Source organism: Scyliorhinus canicula, chromosome 18, assembly GCF_902713615.1.
Source record: "Scyliorhinus canicula chromosome 18, sScyCan1.1, whole genome shotgun sequence".
NCBI lineage: Eukaryota > Metazoa > Chordata > Chondrichthyes > Carcharhiniformes > Scyliorhinidae > Scyliorhinus > Scyliorhinus canicula.
Genome location: NC_052163.1, coordinates 54230452 through 54252544, shown reverse-complemented (window position 1 = coordinate 54252544; position 22093 = coordinate 54230452). Strand labels below are relative to the sequence as shown.

The 22093-nt window shown below is 40.7% G+C and overlaps 1 pseudogene; it reads left to right on the top strand.

Annotated features, from left to right (window-relative positions):
- Positions 1-21277, top strand: part of LOC119953672 — a 31205-nt pseudogene extending 9928 nt beyond the window's left edge.
- Positions 21278-22093: the final 816 nt, after the last annotated feature.

The window sequence follows — 22093 nt, the reverse complement described above, 5'->3', positions numbered from 1 at the left end:
CTTGAGTAGGGTGATCATTGCTCGGCACAACGTCGAGGGCCGAAGGGCCTGTTCTGTGCTGTACTGTTCTATGTTCTATGTTCTATATGAGGCGCCCAGAATCATAACCGGGTGAAGTAATTATTTTACTTAATATACTATGCGGCCCTTTAAAATTGTGAATTTCTGAATGTGGCCCTTGCACGGAAAAGTTTGCCCACCTCTGATTTAAATAATAATCCCGTTTGCTGTTATTCCTACCAAAATGGATAACCTCACATTTGTCAACATTGTATTCCATCTGCCAGACCCTAACCCATTCACTTAACCTATCCAAATCCCTCTGCAGACTTCCAGTATCCTCTGCACTTTTCACTTTACCACTCATCTTAGTGTCATCTGCAAACTTGGACACATTGCCCTTGGTCCCCAACTCCAAATCATCTATGTAAATTGTGAACAATTGTGGGCCCAACACGGATCCCTGAGGTACACCACTAGCTACTGATTGCCAACCAGAGAAACAACCATTAATCCCCAATCTTTGCTTTCTATTAATTAACCAATCCTCTATCCATGCTACTACTTTACCCTTAATGCCATACATGTTTATCTTATGCAGCAACCTTTTGTGTGGCACCTTGTCAAAGGCTTTCTGGAAATCCAGATATGCCACATCCATTGGCTCCATGTTATCTATTGCACTGGTAATGTCCTCAAAAAATTCCACTAAATTAGTTAGGCACGACCTGCCCTTTATGAACCCATGCTGCGTCTGCCCAATGGGACAATTTCTATCCAGATGCCTCGCTATTTCTTCCTTGATGATAGATTCCAGCATCTTCCCTACTACCGAAGTTAAGCTCACTGGCCTATAATTACCCGCTCTCTGCCTACCTCCTTTTTTAAACAGTGGTGTCAAGTTTGCTAATTTCCAATCCACCGGGACCACCCCAGAGTCTAGTGAATTTTGGTAAATTATCACTAGTGCATTTGCAATTTTCCTAACCATCTCCTTCAGCACTCTGGGATGCATTCCATCAGGGCCAGGAGACTTGTCTACATTTAGCCCCATTAGCTTGCCCATCACTACCTCCTTAGTGATAACAATCCTCTCAAGGTCCTCACCTGTCATAGCCTCATTTCTATCAATCACTGGCATGTTATTTGTGTCTTCCACTGTGAAGACCGACCCAAAAAACCTGTTCACTCCCTCAGCCATTTCCTCATCTCCCATTATTAAAACTCCCTTCTCATCCTCTAAAGGACCAATATTTACCTCAGCCACTCTTTTTTGTTTTATATATTTGTAGAAACTTTTACTGTCTGTTTTTATATTCTGAGCAAGTTTACTCTCATAATCTATCTTACTCTTCTTTATAGCTTTTTTAGTAGCTTTCTGTTGCCCCCTAAAGATTTCCCAGTCCTCTAGTCTCCCACCAATCTTTGCCACTTTGTAAGCTTTTTCCTTCAATTTGATACTCTCCCTTATTTCCTTAGATATCCACGGTCGATTTTCCCTCTTTCTACCGTCCTTCCTTTTTGTTGGTGTAAACCTTTGCTGAGCACTGTGAAAAATCGCTTGGAAGTTTCTCCACTGTTCCTCAACTGTTCCACCATAAAGTCTTTGCTCCCAGTTTACCTTAGCTAGTTCTTCTCTCATCCCATTGTAATCTCCTTTGTTTAAGCACAAAACACTAGTATTTGATTTTACCTTCTCACCCTCCATCTGTATTTTTAAATTCCACCATATTGTGATCGCTCCTTCCAAGAGGATCCCTAACTATGAGATCATGAATCAATCCTGTCTCATTACACAGGACAAGATCTAGGACCGCTTGTTCCCTTGTAGGTTCCATTACATACTGTTCTAGGAAACTATCGCGGATACATTCTATAAACTCCTCCTCAAGGTTGCCTTGAATGACCTGGTTAAACCAATCGACATGTAGATTAAAATCCCCCATGATAACTGCTGTACCATTTCTACATGCATCAGTTATTTCTTTGTTTATTGCCTGCCCCACCATAACGTTACTATTTGGTGGCCGATAGACTACTCCTATCAGTGACGTTTTCGCCTTACTATTCCTGATTTCCACCCAAATGGATTCAACCGTATCCTCCATAGCACCGATGTCATCCCTTACTATTGTCCGGATGTCATCCTTAAATAACAGAGCTACATCACCTCCCTTACCATCCATTCTGTCCTTCCGAATAGTTTGATACCCTCGGATATTTAACTCCCAGTCGTGACCATCCTTTAACCATGTTTCAGTATCGCCACTAAATCATAGTCACACTGTGTCAAATATGATCAAGAAGTCTGGCAGCGATATTGTATTATTGTTACAAATACCACGGGACAAAGCAGGTGATAAAATTACTTTTTTCTTCACCTCTCAGGAAAACTTAGGCAAGCTGATGGCTAACCTGAGAACCACACATCCACACTTTGTGCGTTGTTTAATACCCAATGAGACAAAGACACCAGGCAAGTATGATTCCCTGCCTATACACTAACTAATAGATGCAGCCATTTGTTTTCAACTTTTTGGGTCATGACAAAATTGTTGTGCTACATTTTAATCATTCTGTTGCATTCACCAGGTGCTATGGATAACTTCCTTGTCATGCACCAACTGAGGTGTAATGGTGTGCTTGAAGGTATCAGAATCTGCAGAAAGGGATTTCCAAGCAGAATCATTTACGGTGACTTCAAGCAAAGGTAACGGTTCTTAAAAGCAGCTCATACATTTTCTATTCTGTGGAATTGTGGATATGTGCAATTCTAATGAGAAAAAACAATAACGTGCTTTAACTTCAAATACAACAGATACAGGATTCTTAATGCAAGTGCCATTCCCGAAGGCCAGTTCATTGATAGCAAGAAGGCTTCTGAAAAGCTACTGGGATCCATTGATGTCGATCATACACAGTACAAATTTGGACACACAAAGGTAGTTAGATTTAAAATCCAAGTTTCTCACTGTGAAATAACAGGCTGATAACCTGAAAATAAAGCTTTCATTTTATTATTGGGTAGCATAAAAGTTGCCTAATTGTTCCTGCATGATTATGGGCTTAGATATATGGAGCTTCTCTGGACACACTACAAACCATTCCATTTCAATGGGATGAACCATTTATGCACAATGCAAATGTCATACAAACTTTCTAGTATCAATTCAACAATGTAAATCCAAATTAAATACCAATTTTTAAATTTATTGTATTTTGTGCATTGATCATGAACACTTACTTAAATTTATTTCAGGTGTTCTTCAAGGCTGGTCTCTTGGGTGCACTTGAAGAGATGCGAGATGAAAAGTTGTCACAACTTGTGACCCGTACCCAGGCTGTTTGTCGTGGATTCCTAATGAGGATTGAATTTAAGAGAATGATGGAAAGGAGGTAAACATCATCACATATAAACATCAAAAAAGTAAATTAGTCAGTAAAAAACTTTTATACAATACTCTACGAGTTTCTTATGATACAAAATCTATAGAATGATGATTATTAACTGTGTTCCTCTGTCTAACTGTATTATTCAGGGAAGCACTGTACACTCTACAGTACAACATCCGTGCATTCACAAATGTCAAACACTGGCCATGGATGCAATTGTATTTCAAGATCAAACCTCTTCTGAAGAGTGCGGAAACTGAGAAGGAAATGGCAAATATGAAAGATGAGTTTGAGAAAACTAAGGAGGCACTTGCCAAATCTGAAGCACGAAGGAAGGAATTAGAAGAGAAAATGGTGGCTATTGTACAGGAAAAGAATGATCTTGAACTCCAAGTCCAATCGGTATCAATGTTTACAATTTTATTATCGTAAATTTCTATATAACATTAAAAAAAAAGCCTGATATAATTAACTGTTAAACTTTTGTACAGGAAGGTGAAACTCTGGCAGATGCAGAAGAAAGATGTGAGGGATTGATTAAGAATAAAATTCAACTGGAGGCAAAAGTGAAAGAAGCTAATGAAAGATTAGAAGATGAAGAAGAGATAAATGCTGAACTCACAGCTAAGAAGAGAAAACTGGAGGATGAATGTTCAGAACTGAAGAAAGATATTGATGACTTGGAGCTCACTTTAGCCAAAGTTGAAAAAGAAAAACATGCTACTGAGAACAAGGTATAAATAGGCGATTTTAAAAATGTACTGCTGAATGTTCATATGTGTTGACTATATTTCATTAAATTATTCGGTATGCTTTATTTCTGATGAACATAGGTTAAAAACCTCACTGAAGAGATGGCTTCTCTTGATGAAAACATTGCTAAAGTAACTAAGGAAAAGAAAGCCCTCCAAGAGGCCCATCAGCAGACCCTAGATGATCTTCAGGCAGAGGAAGACAAAGTCAACACTCTGACCAAAACAAAGACTAAGCTGGAGCAACAGGTTGATGATGTAAGTCTTCTTAAACCCCACGTCAAATGGATTTGAGGATACAAGCATTGTTTGACCCAAATCCTGATCAAATATTTTTCTTTCCTTTAAAGCTTGAAGGTTCCCTCGAGCAGGAGAAGAAACTTCGCATGGATCTTGAGCGTGCTAAGAGAAAACTTGAAGGTGACTTAAAGTTGTCACAAGAGACCACAATGGATTTGGAAAATGATAAGCAGCAACTTGATGAGAAGCTGAAAAAGTCAGTATTTATCTTATATTTTGCTCAACTTCCTATGTATATTTTTAATACTTGTCCTGTTGATAAGAAAATTGAACTCATTAACTCAACCATTTGATACTGTGATACTTTTGTGATTGTACCTTTCTGAATATAATCGTTCAAACTAGAGCACTCTTCATAGAAAGTAATTTGATAATAATTAAGGATGCATTATATATATTCCCAACTCTCAGCATGTCAGTGAAAATCATTTTCTGCTGTGAGTTAAGTACTAACACAGAAATTTATAATTGAGTGATTTAGTTCAATGTTTCACTCATTATTAAAGGAAGGAATTTGAGATCAGCCAACTTCTAAGCAAAGTTGAAGATGAGCAGGCTTTGGCTTCACAACTACAGAAAAAGATCAAAGAATTACAGGTAATTTATCTGTCCAGCAAAATTAGCAATGCTTCCTTTGTAAAGGTTATGTAGTTATAACAATGCATATTCATCTTAGGCTCGTATTGAAGAACTTGAAGAAGAAATTGAAGCTGAACGTGCCTCTCGTGCTAAGACTGAGAAGCAGAGAGCTGATCTTTCCCGGGAACTTGAAGAGATCAGTGAACGACTAGAAGAAGCTGGCGGTGCAACTTCAGCACAGATTGAAATGAACAAAAAACGAGAAGTAGAATTTCAGAAGATGCGCCGTGATCTGGAAGAAGCTACCCTACAGCATGAAGCCACGGCTGCTGCTCTTCGTAAGAAGCAGGCTGATAGTGTCGCAGAACTTGGGGAACAAATTGACAATCTGCAACGTGTGAAACAGAAACTTGAGAAAGAAAAGAGTGAGTTCAAGATGGAAATTGATGACCTTGCTAGTAATATGGAATCCGTGTCCAAAAACAAGGTAAGGTTCTGAATATCGCTAAACCTGTTTCTTTCATATAATTATGCATCTTTTGAAAATTCTGCATATTGGCTTTAGGCAAACCTTGAAAAGTGGCCCGATCTCTTGAGGACCAGGTCAGTGAACTGAAGACCAAACATGATGAGCATCAGCGTTTGATCAACGATTTATCAACTCACAAAGCACGTCTTGGAACAGAAAATGGTACTATAAAATATTTTTCAAATTCTATAAAATAGGACCTTTTTGTTCTATTCCCGAAAGCCAGTTTGTGAACTGGAGCCAAACATTGCGCACTTCTCGACTTATTTACGGAGTTAAACATTACAAGCATACACCTCTTAACGCATCAAGCATAGTTATGGTCTGTGCCTGTATTAATTGAATTTCCAATTAATTCCCAATCCCTACAATAGAATTAAACACAACAAATATAGCCATATCAATTTTGTAATGCTTTTGCTTGGAATCTCTTCTAATTTGCAGGTGAATTGAATCGCCAAGTAGAGGAGAAGGAAGCCTTGGTATCTCAGCTGACAAGAGGTAAACAGGGATATACTCAACAGATTGAGGAGCTTAAGAGACTGCTGGAGGAAGAAATAAAGGTACCAGAATAATTCAAGTAAACTGATCCTTTTGTTTTGGAACAATTTCTTTGAAATATGGTAAATTAATTTCTATTTCTTAAAATTCATTTTGCAACAATTTAAGTTCTGCAAATTGCAACAATATAAAATATTATATTTTGTGATGTTATTGTCTGGTAACTGGCATAAGATGCTACCATTATAAGTGATAATATTTCTATTTGTGTCCATAAGCAAAGTATCAAGATTTATTGACCCAGTAAAAAAATGGGTATATTAACTAATATTTCACCATCCACCTTGTAATTATTTCAGGCTAAGGGTGCCTTGGCACATGCTCTGCAGTCTTCCCGCCATGACTGTGATTTGCTCCGTGAGCAATATGAAGAGGAAGTGGAGGCAAAGGCCGAGCTCCAACGTGGCATGTCCAAAGCCAACAGCGAAGTCGCTCAGTGGAGAACAAAATATGAAACTGACGCAATTCAGCGCACAGAGGAACTGGAGGAGGCCAAGTATGTTATAATGAATGTGAGTTTGTATTCTGACAGAATTCTGTTTCAAATAGTATTATTACAACACCTTTGGTTTTGTAAATTTCAGGAAAAAGCTTGCTCAGCGTCTACAGGATGCAGAAGAGCATATTGAGGCTGTGAACTCCAAATGTGCTTCACTGGAAAAGACAAAACAGAGATTGCTAAATGAAGTGGAGGATCTTATGATAGATGTAGAGAGGGCAAACTCAGCAGCAGCAGCTCTCGACAAGAAACAGAAGAACTTTGACAAGGTAAAAACACGTTGTGGCCTGGTTTCTCTTCCTGTGATATTTTAAAGATTTGTAATAGTTATTACTCTATATTAATATATAATAGTAATTTCAGCTGTGCATCATCATGAAATTAATTTTCTGTGGATGGAATGAGTGGTAACATTACTGTTTTAGAATTAGAATAATTCTTTAATGACAAAAACCCTCCAAGAACTCAACTAACAATATTTAGTAAGAAGTCTTACAACACCAGGTTAAAGTCTAACAGGTTTGTTTCAAACACTAGCTTTCGGAGCACTGCTCCTTACTCAGGTGAATGAAGAGGTATGTTCCAGAAACATATATATAGACAAAGTCAAAGATGCCAGACAATGCTTAGAATGTGAGCATTTGCAGGTAATTAAATCTTTACAGATGCAGAGATAGTGTAAAGATGTAATTACCTGCAAATACTCGCATTCTAAGCATTGTCTGGCATCTTTGACTTTGTCTATATATATGTTTCATTCACCTGAGGAAGGAGCAGTGCTCCGAAAGCTAGTGTTTGAAACAAACCTGTTGGACTTTAACCTGGTGTTGTAAGACTTCTTACTGTGCTCACCCCAGTCCAACGCCGGCATCTCCACATCATGGCCACCATCGATCACAACAATATTTAGATTTCATAATTTTCTCTACTTGAAAAGACTGGGGACTCATGGTCAGCTGCTATCTTCAAGTTTAAGATGGATGGACTTATGAAAGGATATGGATACAAGTGTGGGGGTGTGGTAAGTCAAGTTGAGGTACAGATCAGCCATGATCTAATAAATAGGGTTGAAAAACCTATTCCCCTTCTAATGTTTGAAAATATTTCAAATGTGTACTGACAGTAAAAAATCCCTCTCCTCTGCATTTTTAATGTTATTAATCGACATTTCTCATATGACAAGAAGACAAATGCTGCTCCCTGCATTCTTCTGACAAAATATATCTGTTTGGAAACAGACCTTTGTGCTTCTATTTAAACATGCATGCATCATGTGATAGGCAGAATATAGTCACAGACCTAGATTGTGGCTTGAAGGACCCAGAGTCACAACACAATTGAAATCAACAAATAATTCTGAGAAAATACCTAAAGTCTTTGGTCTATGACTACCCAATAACTGCAGTGACTAAGTTTGTAAATTTAAACACAATCATTTTTTATTAATAACAATAACTATAATTACATATGCAGCAAGTACAACTATTATATAATTCCTTTTTTAAGAAATAAATTTAGAGTATCCAATTCATTTTTTTTCCAATTAAGGGGCAATTTAGTGTCGCCAATCCACCTATCCTGCACATCTTTTGGGTCGTGGGGAAAAACCCACGTAAACATGGGGACAATGTGCAAACTCCACACGGACAGTGACCCAGAGCCGGGTTCGAACCTGGGACATCTTCCAGTACACTTTTCTTCAATCTGGGTCTTCAGTTGGAGCTAATTGTTTTCAGTCTGTAATGGTTTTCATTTTAGATTGATACAGGTCACAAAAGCTTCTCTGCTATCAGAAGCAGCTGATAGACAGTATTTCTGGAGAGAGAGAGAGAGAGGGGAGTGGCGGTGGGTGGCACAGTGGTTAGCACTGCTGCCTCACACGCCAGGGACCCAGGTTCGATTCTGACCTTGAGTGTCTGTCTGTGTGGAGTTTGCACATTCTTCCCGTGTGGATTTCCTCCGACTGCTACAGTTTCCTTCCACAGGCCAAAGATGTGCAAGTTAAGTGGATTGGCTATGCTATATTTCCCCTAGGTGGGAGTATGGGGATTGTGTGAGGGATTGGACCTATGAAGGGTGCTCTTTCAGAGGATCGCTGCAGACTTGATGGGCCAAATGGCCTCATTCTGCACTATAGGAATTGTATGAGACAGATGGACACTTACAGCTGCTCCTCTCTGGGTCCAGGATCTGACCATTACTTCCTGCCTTCTCTGGAAACTATCCCATTCGGGTTGGACCCAATCACGCCTGTCGCTGGGTAGAATACAGCTTTTCGATAATTAATTGGACACTAGCCAGCCAATCGAACCAATCCCCTCCGATCTCTCGGGGGCCAAAAAGTATGAGTTTTTCTGTTCAGAAGCTAAACATAGTGTACCATTTTGCAAATTTTGAGTTTCTCATTTCCTCTGCCCTACTTAAAGGTATATGTCTATTAAATATCCATGGATCAAAATGCTAACCGCAAAGTAAAAGAAATGGGAAATAAGGGAATCAGCAGGACGTGCGCTTACAAGGTGGGAAATAGCTGTACTCTCAGATGGCCTTCCCAGCTGGTTCCCATCCCTTCTGACATCTTTGCAGTTTTGTTCTAGTGAGGCCTAGGCCAGCCTGCTTCCCCTTTGCCCAACTGAGATTCTCAGTGGCAAATTATTGACCACTTAAGAGCCGTTTCCCAACTAGTTGTTTCAGGCTGGTGGGAAGAGTTCAAGGGAAAGGGGAAGCCCGAAAAGTAATGCTGTTCATGCTTCAGGTTGGAAAGGACTCGCTTCAGCGCCTCCCTAACTCCTTGACCTTTCCACCAAACTCCTACCCTTTTCTGGGCCTTCATCCCCACTACACTCTTAAACCTCAGCACAAGATGGCGCCGGAGCATGGCAACTCTCTACGAGCTCTTCCAAACGGATCCTCTTTTTACATCTCTTATAATCGTACTAATCTTTTAAAACTTAAGTCTAACACTATGTTGTGTATCTTGTGTTGCCCGATTATGTATTTTCTTTTTATTTTAGATTCTTTTCATGTACTAATTGACTTGTTTGAGCTGTTCGCAGAAAAATACTTTTTATGATACATGTGACAATAAACAAATCCAAATCATAAAACCTTTAAAATTTCCCTGTCCTCAGTGGTTAGCACTGTGACTGCGGCGCTGAGGACCCGGGTCCGAATTCCTGCCCTGGGTCACTGTCCGTGTGGAGTTTGCACATTCTCCCCGTGTCTGAGTGGGTTTCATCCCCACAACCCCAAGATGTGTTGGTAAGGTGGATTGGCCATGCTAAATTGCCCCTTAATTGGGAAAAAAAATTGGGTACTCTAAATTTATTTTTAAAAACGAAAAAGAAAAATTCCCTGCCCTGGACTCCCGGCACCGAGATTCTAGGATCACTGCAGCTTCTGGTGCTGCAGAAACTAGAGAGCTGCCAGCGAATCAGATTCAGCATGTTCCTGAAGCTCGACTTCATCCAAATTGAAGGGCAGAAGTCCCACCACCAGCCAATTAATAATTGTTGTGTAAAATGGCTGCGGGGCAGGCAGTATCAGCAGAGATGTATTCTTCATTGGTTCCTTGGATGGCTGGAAGGCAAACACCACCATCCTAAAATTCCTGGCCAGCGAGTCAGTTATGATCCAAAAGGAGGCCATTAATATGAGTTGCAGCCCAAACTTTAGTTCCAACCTTGCAGCCTGCACCCAAACTATCATCTCACATCAGCATTGATACACAATTGCAGCGTTATATTTAATTTGTAACTTTTGCAATTGTTCACTGCAGATCCTAGCAGATTGGAAACAGAAATTTGAGGAAGGCCAGGCTGAACTGGAAGCAACTCAGAAGGAGTCCCGCAGTCTGAGTACTGAGCTCTTCAAGATGAAGAATGCATACGAGGAGTCTCTGGATCAACTTGAAACTCTTAAACGAGAGAATAAGAATCTGCAGCGTAATTGTTAAACCTTTCTTATCATCCAAACATTTAAGAATGTTAATATTATCACGTTGTTATGTGCTTTCCTTGGTTTTAAAGCTTATGGTAAGATTTTATTCTTGCCCACCGCACTTTGTAGCCTCCAGAAATCAGTCTCACCTCCGTAGCATTATCCCATCCCCATATCGCTTTTGTAATCTTAATTTCATCCTCCTAAAATATGCATAATCTTTATTTTTTTCATAAACCAGAGGAGATCTCTGATCTGACTGAGCATCTGGCTGAAAGCAGCAAGGCCCTGCATGAGATAGAAAAGGCAAAGAAGACTGCTGAGCAGGAGAAGAGTGAAATTCAGGCAGCACTGGAGGAAGCAGAGGTAAAACTAATAATTGATGCACGATCAATTGCACAAAGACTCAGATTGGGTACAAATGTGGCTTTATTACAGTCAGATGCATGGCCTCCTACTGCAGCTGGCGAAATGGCAGATCAATGGAGGACACACATATTTATACAGCTCCTAGTGGGCGGAGCCAGCCGGCAGGGGCTACCGGCGAACCTGTAGTACAAGTCCTACCTTATATCCCCTAATACAGGTGTACACAGTGGTTCACCACAATAATCATTTTAGTAGAATACATTAGAAGTTGAAAATTAGAATAATAGTATTTTCTAGATGAAATAACAGCTGTAACAATTATATGGTGCATTGGGGAGCATTAAAATTGATTGAAAGACCTAAACATCATCAGTTCTAAATGGGCTAAGTGGCAAATATCGCGTAATTAACGGCTGATCTTTCCAAAGATGTAATCTCAGTTATTACATTTTGGAGTGCAGCAACTGGTTTGTAAATAAAAATTGCCGTCACTCTGAACCAAAAACATTGTGAAAACAATAACGGGACAAATAACCAGATATCAATTAGATGCTGGCATTTATTTCGCACAAATACGATCTTATAACAGAACCTTGAAGGAAACTTAACTGCCTAGCCTCATTTCTAACATTCTATGAAGATCTAGAATTTTCTTGTCATCTGGAATCCCACTGGAATTTTTGGATATGGAATTTCTATCTCCAGGCATAATACTACCATGAGTCTGTTCCATCATCGGGATTAATTTAATATTCCAGGGGATCTCCCAATAGTAAAAAGAAAATCAACTACTGCAGTACTTTATACATCACAGTTGTTTAAACACATTGGTCAATAAATGGGTAAAATTGAGAACCTTCCAAAGGTGTGAAGTTGATATTGTTTCAAAAACTGTAAAGATCAAAGGCTGGAAGTCAAAGACGAGCGCAATAAACATATATTTAATTTCTCGCTTTATTCCTTTTGCAGGCTTCTCTGGAACATGAAGAGAGCAAGCTCCTCCGTATTCAGTTAGAAATGAGTCAAATCAAATCTGAAGTTGACAGGAAAATTGCAGAGAAAGATGAGGAGATCGACCAGCTGAAGAGGAATCATCAGAGAGCTGTAGACACTCTGCAGAGCTCCTTGGAGGCTGAAATCAGGAGCAGAAATGATGCTTTAAGAATCAAAAAGAAAATGGAAGGAGATCTGAATGAAATGGAGATGCAGTTGGGACATGCGAACCGTCAGGCTTCTGAAGCTCAGAAACATCTCAGAAACCTGCAGGGTCAATTAAAGGTCTGCTTATTAGAGCATTTCTCTTTAATTTAGAGTGATATTTAAAATGTCTTTAAATATTCTATAATCAATCAATTATGTAATTTTCTCTTGACCTAACTTGATGGTAAAGTGTAGGAATTATAATTGGTTATCAGTTTTCAACTCTTAGATTTCATTCACAAAGCTAATTCCACTTTATTCTGATGCCATCTGAATATTATGACATCTCCTGACAAAATATTTCTTCCATTTAAATAGGATACCCAGTTACAGCTGGATGATGCTGTCCGAAGCCAGGAAGACGCGAAGGAGCAATTGGCCATGGTTGAGCGCAGAAGTGGCTTGCAGCAGGCTGAGATTGAAGAAATGAGAGCAGCACTGGAACAGACAGATAGATCTCGCAAAATTGCTGAACAAGAGCTTGTTGATGTCACTGAGAGAGTACAACTGCTACACTCACAGGTTTGTGCAGACACTAATGTAAACTTGGATGAAACAGATTTGCAGGCTATATCTCCAAAGAGGTTGCAGGTGAAGACATAAGATGGCCAAAGAACTCCCCTAAAGTTTGTAGTTCGAATTCCTCACTGAGTTGAATGGCTGGACTTCACGAACATTGTTAAGCTCTGTTTTGTCGTCAGCAGCCAGCCAACTGGGTAATCTCGGCTGACAGTAGAAGTATGGACCAGCAACAGGTGTCTTGGAGGAAGCTCCAATAACGGTGAGGAGACGCCTGCATCTAGGAAGGTTCAGAGGCCCATAATCCGGAAGAAGAAATCAGCAGTCAGAAGATGCACACGCCAGTAACCTGGGCCAGCAGTATCATGGCAATCAGGCCTGTGATCATGAGAGCTTGGGAGTGGCAGATAAATAGGCCTGGGGCGGCTGAAATCTTTCTTAAAAGGAAGGGGAATATTCCTGCTCCTTCTGGCCCATAAAGGAATACCAAATGAAGTCAGCATCTCCTGCCTACTTCACAATGCTGAGGTTCTGACTTCTGAGAAATTCAAGCAGCAACAATAGATTTTAAATCAGGCTGCCTTTTGCCCACTATGAGGTTACTATTGAGGCAGCAGCTTTTTTATTTTTTGCAGTTCACAAATCCGATAAACATGTTCTTACAAATTGACTTTTCTTGTAGAACACAAGTCTCATCAACACCAAAAAGAAGCTGGATGCTGACCTGAATCATCTTCAAACTGAAATGGAGGAAACAATTCAGGAATCGAGGAATGCCGAAGAAAAAGCAAAGAAGGCAATCACAGATGTAAGCCAGAAATTAACTTAATTATAACTTAATTATATGTTCATATTTTCACAATTGGTGATTTGTCACACGCAATTACTTTGTTGATACTATTTCAAAATTGAGCTTGAATTATGATTTGCCCCATTATCTCACGGTTGTAAGGCTGCCATGATGGCTGAAGAGCTGAAGAAGGAACAGGATACTAGTGCTCACCTTGAACGAATGAAGAAGAACCTCGAGGTGACGGTGAAGGACCTGCAGCACCGACTGGAAGAAGCTGAACAGCTCGCAATGAAAGGAGGAAAGAAACAGCTCCAGAAACTGGAGAGTCGGGTAAGTGACACGATTGTGTTACTGTATGTTGCTTGATTTATGATGATGTTGAAGCCTCAGCAAAAATAAAAATGATCAATTTGGTGAAAGGTGGAAAACAGGCACTAAGTGGGTGCTGTATTAAACAGACATGCAATTTGATTGCCATACTGTGACCTTGCCTAGAGATGGTACCATAGGTTTAGAACTTGGATCTTGATCTGAAGCAATTTTCATGGAGCACTGCTGGTCAATACTACATGCCTACTTCTACTGAAACTGTGGAGTGGGCTGGCTGATGCAAAGTGGCAGATTTCAGACTAGCTCATGGGCTGACCGTGAGGGATCAAAGGTTCTGTAGTAAAGCATTGGTGATTTCAGGTGAGGAGGTCGAGACGAATTATGATGTACTGTACCCATAGGACATGAAAGAGTCCACCTCACCCTGCTGTCCCTCTCTCTCTCTTGGAGCAGCTTCTGCTGCTTTGCCTGTCTCATATCCTTCCTCTATTCTTCCTGAAATCTGCAAGTGGGCTTCCAGAAAGCTCCCCATGATCAAACACCCCCTTCCTCCTGGTGACTCTTAAATAAGGTGTTCAATTAAGTAGACCACTAAATCTCTCTCGGTGAAGTCCTCAAAACATTTCCAGAATAAATGTAGAACTGTCCAAAACAATCATCTCTGAGGGAGGAGATTGCAGGAGCTCTGACCCAAGTATTTACTTCCTCACTTGCCTTTGGGAGCGGTGCCAGAGATCATAGATCATAGAATTTACAGTGCAGAAGGAGGCCATTCAGCCCATTGAGTCTGCACCGGCCCTTTGAAAGAGCACTGTACTTAAGCCCACGCCTCGACCTTATCCCGTAACCCAGTAATCCCATCTACCCTTTTTGGACACTTAGGGCAATTTGGCATGGCCAATCCACCTAACCTGCACATCTTTGGACTGTGGGAGGAAACCGGAGCCACCCAGAGGAAACCCATGCAGCACGGGGAGAACATACAGACTTCGCACAGACAGTGACCCAAGCCGGGAATCAAATCTGGGACCCTGGAGCTGTGAAGCAACAGTACTAACCACTGTGCTACCCTGCTGCCCATAGAGGACTGGAGAACAACTATTTGAGAAAGATTGTAGAGATAAGCCCGGGAACTACAGAGCAGTGAGTCTCATGTCAGTGGAAGGGAAACTATTGGAGAAAACTTTGAAGGAGAGAATCTATCTGAACTTGGAGAGGCAAGATTTGATACGGAATAGTCAGCATGGCTTTGTCAGAGGGGGTAATCATACCTAACAAATGTAATTGATTTTTTTTGAGCATGTGATCTGGTGTGTAGATGAAGGTAGTGCAGTTAATGTAGTTTGCATGAATTTCAGCAAAGCCTTTGACAAGGTCCCACATGGGAGACTCATAAAGAAGGCAAATGCACATGGGATACAGGGTAACTTGATGTGGTGGAAAAAAAATTGGCTTAGCTGTAGGACATAAAGGGTGATGACTGGCGGCTGCTTTAATGACTGGAAGACAGTGTCCAGTGACATACCACAGAGATCTTGCTGGATCCCCTATTGTTTGTCATTTATATAAACAACATAGATGACTATGTGGGAGGTAGGATCGGTAAGTGTGCGGATGACTGGGTGGTTAACAGTGAGATTGAGTGTCTTAGGTTACAGGAACATATAGACGGGATGGTCAAATGGGCAGAAAAATGGCAGATGGAATTTAACCCTGAAAAGTGTGAGATGATACACTTGTGGGAAGTAGGATCGGTAAGTTTGCGGATGACACAAAGATTGGCCGGGTGGTTAACTGTGAGATTGAGTGTCTTAGGTTACAGGAACATATGGACGGGATGGTCAAATGGGCAGAAAAATGGCAGATGGAATTTAACCCTGAAAAGTGTAAGATGATACACTTTGGAAGGAGTAATGTGACAAGGAGGAATTCAATGAATGGCCTGACACTGGGAAATTCCAAGGAACAAAGGGACCTTAGCGTGTTTGTCCATAGATCTCTGAAGGCAGAAGGGCAGGTTAATGGGATGGTGGAAAAGGCATATGGGACACTTGCCTTTATCAATCGAGGCATAGATCACAAAAGCAGGGAAGTCATGTTGGAGTTATGTACAACTTTGGTGGGGCCACAGCTGGAGTACTGTATGCAATTCTGATCAGCACATTATAGGAAGGATGCGATTATGCTGGAGGGGCTGCAGAGGGGATTCACCAGTATGTTTTGTGGATGTAACATTTAAGTTATGAAGAGGTCGGATGGGCTTGGGTTATTTTTGCTGAAGCAGAGAAGATTGAAGAGCGACCTGATCAAGGTGTACAAGATTCTGAGGGGCATGGATAGTGTGGATAGGACACAGCTGTTCCCCTTAGTTTCAATTACAAGGGGTCATGATTTTAAGGTGAGAGGGGGAAAGTTTAAGGGAGATGTGCGTGGAAAGTTTTTTACACAGAGGGTGGGGGGTGCCTGGAACGCTTTGCCAGCGGAGGTGGTAGAGGCGGGCACAATAGCATCACTTAAGATGCACCTAGACAGATATATGAACGGGCGGGGAACAGAGGGAAGTAGATCCTTGGAAAACAGGCAACAGGTTTAGATAAAGGCTCTGGATCGGCGCAGGCTGGGAGGGCCGAAGGGCCTGTTCCTGTGCTGTAATTTTCTTTGTTCTTTGTTGTTAGTTCAAGGGTCAGTTACGAGGGGGCTCAAGTTCAAGGTGAGGGGCAGGAGGTTTGGGGTGATGTTGAGGAAAAATCTTTTTGCTCAGAGGGCACTGCCTGGGAGAACGGGTTGCCTCACATTCTTTCAAAGGTACCTGGACAAGCATTTGGCACATCATAACATTCAAGGCTATGGGCCATGTGCTCGCAAATGGGATTAGGCAGGCAGGTCAGGTGTTGTGCATGTGTTGGTACAGACTAGGTGAGCTGAAGGACCTCTTCTGCACTGTACGTTTCGGTGATTCTTTGATACTGTGAATGTGTTTCATAAGTCAAATCTCAAGCAAGAATTGAACAGTGAAAATTGTTTTAAAAGTGTTTTAATGAGCATTTGAAATCCTCACCACAGCTTGTTTACTCCTGTGTCACTGAATGTTGTGATGAAAGATTGTTCATTTATGTGTGCTGGGACTCTTATTTTTTTTAAAAAAAGTATTTTTATTCAGGTTTTGCAGAATTTTTCATAAAAGAACAGTGATAACAATAATAACAAAACTAACTAGAGTGAATATTAACATAGTGTAAAAAGAAAATATAGAATAACAATTAAATAGACATTACCCCACGCGACCCAGTCTTCCCACACCATCCCAATGAAGCACTCACCTCTTACACCCCTCATCCCCCCACAGTGCCTAGCTCTATCTTTTTTTTCTTCTTTTAAAAAATATTTTTTGAATTAATTTTTATTCAAGTTTTCAACAACAAATTTTATCACAACAGAGAAAAACAGTAACCCCTCCCCTCCAATACAAAAACAATAAATTAACAAGAAAAAGAAATAAGCATAAAACCATGAGAACAAACCCCCATAACGAACCCGTAGCCCTCCCCCCCCCCGGCTACCTTCCCCCGATTCCCGTCCGTTTTCCCCTGATTCTTGGCCACCCGGCTATTCTTCCTCCTGTTCGTTGGCCACAAACAGGTCCCGGAACAGTTGCATGAATGGCTCCCACGTTCTGTGGCAGCCGTCGTCTGACCCTCGGATGGCGAATCTGATTTTCTCCATTTGGAGAGATTCCGAGAGGTCGGACAGCCAGTCTGCAGCTCTGGGTGGTGCTGCTGACCGCCAGCCAAACAGGATTCTACGGCGGGCGATCAGGGAGGCAAAGGCAAGGGCATCCGCCCTCCTCCCCAGGAATAGATCTGGCTGGTCTGAAACCCCGAAGACCGCCACTATCGGGCATGGCTCCACCCTCACCCTCACCACTTTGGACATAGCCTCGAAGAAGGCTGTCCAGTACTCCACAAGTCTGGGGCAAGACCAGAACATGTGGGCGTGGTTGGCCGGGCTTCTTTGGCACCGTTCACATCTGTCCTCCACCTCCGGGAAGAACCTACACATACGGTTTCTTGTTAAGTGGGCTCTATGTACCACTTTTAGTTGCGTCAGGCTGAGCCTTGCGCACGTGGCGGTGGAGTTGACCCTCTGCAGTGCTTCGCTCCAGATTCCCCACCCTATCTCAATCCCCAGGTCATCCTCCCATTTCTTTCTTGTTGCGTCCAGTACGGTGTCGGCCCTTTCTACCAGTCGGTCATACATGTCGCTACAGTTCCCTTTATCTAGGATACTTGCGTCCAGTAGGTCTTCCAGTAGTGTCTGTCGTGGCGCTTGTGGGACTCTTATTTTAACCTTCTAATAAGAATCGGTAGTCCGGGTTGGTGGGAGGTGTCAAAAATATGACTTTATTGTTAATTACTCACTGGTATGTACTTGAATAAGAACTGATTATTGAATAATAATCAAGCAGGTGGCAAAAGGCATAAGCACAAAAATAAGTCACTATACACAACTAACAGATGGATGATTCAAGAATTCAGGAACAAAAGACCTTCACCATGAGGTCCGACTTTAAAGTGAATTCTTATCTCTGATTTAACCCCTAATTTACTTTCATTGGCTTCTCATTCTCAGCTGAGACCCCTGGTTCATTCAAATGAATGTATGTTACTCAGAGGATAACATGTTAATCAAACATTGGACATTACTTAAGATTGACTGGTGCCTAACAAAACTAGCTTAGCATCTGCCTGTGCATTCTTAGGAAAAGTACTGGATATGTTTTCTCATATTCTGCTATCTCTCATAGCTTGGCAGAGATCTTAAGAATTGATTAGTTGATTAGACAGAGAACAATATGTTTTTACTGCAGAATACACTGATACAATGATTAATTCAGTATATCAGAAAATGACTGGGTTCCCACAGTCAAGACACCTTTAATATTTTGCTTTTTTAGCTCTATGCATTCAGCTAGCCCCTATTTGAATAAAACTATGAAGTAAAACTATGCACTATCAAGTCACCAAGATGCAGTGTAGCCATTTTAAGGAATGGTAACAGACATTCTAACTGGCAATCAGCTGATAAACGATTCAAGCGTGTCGATTCTTATCTCATGGCCCACTTCAACTCTTTTATCAGTATTGCATCTTGCACTAAACACAGGCTGAACAGATGTTGCAACTTCTGACTCCATTGGGCCATATCAGAGACTCTTTAACACCCAATACCTTGCAAAAAACTATCCCTTTTGTGCCAAGATAATTTAAACGGTAATATGAAATTTGTACAAATGTAAAATTGTTAATGCCATCTGGTGACTGATTTAGGTGCATGAGCTGGAAAATGAACTGGAAGCTGAGCAGAAACGAAGTGCTGATGCCGTCAAAGGTGTTCGCAAATATGAAAGAAGAGTCAAGGAACTGAGTTATCAGGTATTTACAAGTTCGTTATTTGGAATGATGCACCATTGTGCTAACCAGCAGTGATTATTGTTATTTTCAAATATCAATATAACTGTGCCTTTTCTTCATTATTTACAGTCCGAGGAAGACAGGAAAAATGTTCTTAGACTGCAAGACTTAGTTGACAAGCTGCAGATGAAAGTTAAAGCTTACAAGAGGCAATGTGAGGATAGTGTAAGTAACTGAGGACTGTAGTTTTACTTTGTCTAAAAAATATTTTCAGAAAATTATTTGTGAAACGAATATTTGAGTTTTAAATAGTTGAGATGTTTTTCTACATCAGACACTCATGAAACCTACACTAAAGGAAATGCAGGATAATTAACAACTTATGCAAACAGAAATGGTAATTTAGTTTTTCAGACAATCTTCTCACACCGATTTATATATCCCACCATGCTCAATGAAAGTATATTTAGTTTTGTAAGCTTTTACTCATAATTTAGGTTTAGAGTACAGAACTAAAAGTTCAAATTCTCACATACATCAACATTTTCTGGAAATGTCAGTCACAAAATTAGATCAAAGCAAATTACTGCGGATGCCGGAATCTGAAACCAAAGAGAAAATGCTGGAAAATCTCAGCAGGTCTGGCAGCATCTGTATAGAGAGGAAAGAGCTAATGTTTTGAGTCCCGATGACCCTTTGTCAAAGCCTTTGTCAAAATTAGACTCAGTAGCAGTGAAGGTATAAAATGGCTTCGGTTGTGCTGCCAGCCACCTCCATTACAACCCATGTGACACCCCATACTGGGAAAGGGGACCATATTGTTGTGTCCCGAATGCCACACATGTACCAGTGGCATCAGGAATAGTGATACCAATTAGCCATTCCAGATTTGACTGGACCTAGCACTGACCAAGTACAAATTTCACCCCCCACACCCAAAGCAGGTGTAAACCAATTTTTGTCCTAAGGTTGCCAAAATGAATTATAAATACTGGCTAACCATCTTACAATAACTTAATTATACTCAAGTGCTTTAAGGCACATCACAGAACTTTTGAATCTGGCATTCAGAATGCAAACTACATATAACAGCTCTTCCATTAATTTTACGCTTTAACTCTCAACTACTACAGAAATTTTTAGTTGACCTGGTATATCTGTTATTTTACATTGGAGTTGTCAATTTTAGAAGATTTGCACATGGTTCCTTAAATCCCTTCATAAAATCAAAATACACTATATTCACTGGGCATATTCACAATATTTTCAAATAATTCAAAAATTTAATTGGGATTGACTTCACTTCAGGGCAATATTGGAATCACCCTGCATGATGTCAAGTAGTTAGCTGCATATCGAGTCTCCCGCCCGCTGCTGGGTGAATACCAGTGGTGGCGGGATGAGTTTTTTAAGTGGGCATTAATTGCTCACCTGAGGCCCTGAAATGGTGGAGAGGTGGGAAGGCCATTTATAAGCTACATGGCAGAGGCAGGAATGTGACAAAGTCCCCACCTATCTCATCAAACGCCCTCCCACCACAAAATATGTCATGGAGGATTGCATTAAATTCCACCCATTGTGACGTTTAGCTAAAGTCAAAAACCATCTGAAAAATTCAGATTTCGACTAGCTTAGCGGCAGTTCACATTCGACCACGGTCAACATTTTATAGTCTATAACCTGATAATTTCTTCTGCTATATTCCCTTTAGGAGGAACAGGCTAATATTCACCTGTCCAAGTTCAGGAAGGTGCAGCATGAACTGGAGGAAGCCGAGGAACGTGCTAACATTTCAGAGTCTCAAGTCAACAAACTTAGAAGTAAAAGCCGTGACATAAGTTCTAAGGTACATGAGATATAACTGATTTTTGAAACTGACTAAATAATGGAGTTGAAGAAATAACAAATAATTTAGAAGCAGTCTCTTCATTTGCATTGATTTAACTATTTGCAATTTCTTTTTTCTGATTAGGCCGCTGCTGAGGAGTAGATGACAATTTGCCATGGTCCAAAGAAGAAAACCACAGAATGTGTGTTTTTTTGTGACAATAGTATGAGAAAGATAGTTCCATTTGTCAGAATAAAAGTGCAACTATGAAAAATCTTTGTGTCATCAGAAATGTGTTAGCTTTTTTAATGAACATGCAAGGAATAAAAGTGCTGCACAGAAAAACTCCAAATAATTTACATTGTCAACAAAAGTTTGACATGACGACAACAGCAGAAACTATTAAAACAGTGCACATGTAATTGTTGCGAATAGGAATTTGTCATATCTTTAGGATCACATTGAGATTATTGGGTTGTAATTTCATAAGAAATTATTCCATAGGATATAGGACACAGAGGGAGGTCATTAGGCCAACCAGTCCATGTTTGTGCTCCATTTGAGCCTCCTCCCATCTTTCCTCATGTAAACCTATCAGCATGACCATCTATTCCCTAGCCTTCCAAAAGCATGTCTAGCCTCCTCATGAATGCATCTATACTATCCATATCAACCTCCCCAAGTGGTTGTGAATTTCACATTCTCACTATTTTCTGGCTGAAGAAGCTTTTTCTGAATTCCCAGTTGGTTTTCTTGGCGACTATTTTGTATTGATGACCTATTGTTATGCTCTTTCCCACAAGTGTTAATATTCTCTTTGCATCCACTCTGTGAAAACCTTTGATCATTTTAAAGTCCTCGCTTAGACCACCCACCAGCCTTACCTTTTCAAAAGAGGGACACAGCCATCTCCCCTTGACATTCAATGACATCTCCCCTTGTCATTACCATTGCTGAATTTCACACTGTCAACATTCTGGGGGTACTATTGATCAGAAACTGAAGTGTACCAGCCAAATTAATACTGCGGCTACATAAGCAGGTCAGAAACTGGGAATTCTGTGGTGAGTAGCTCAACTCCAGAGTCACAT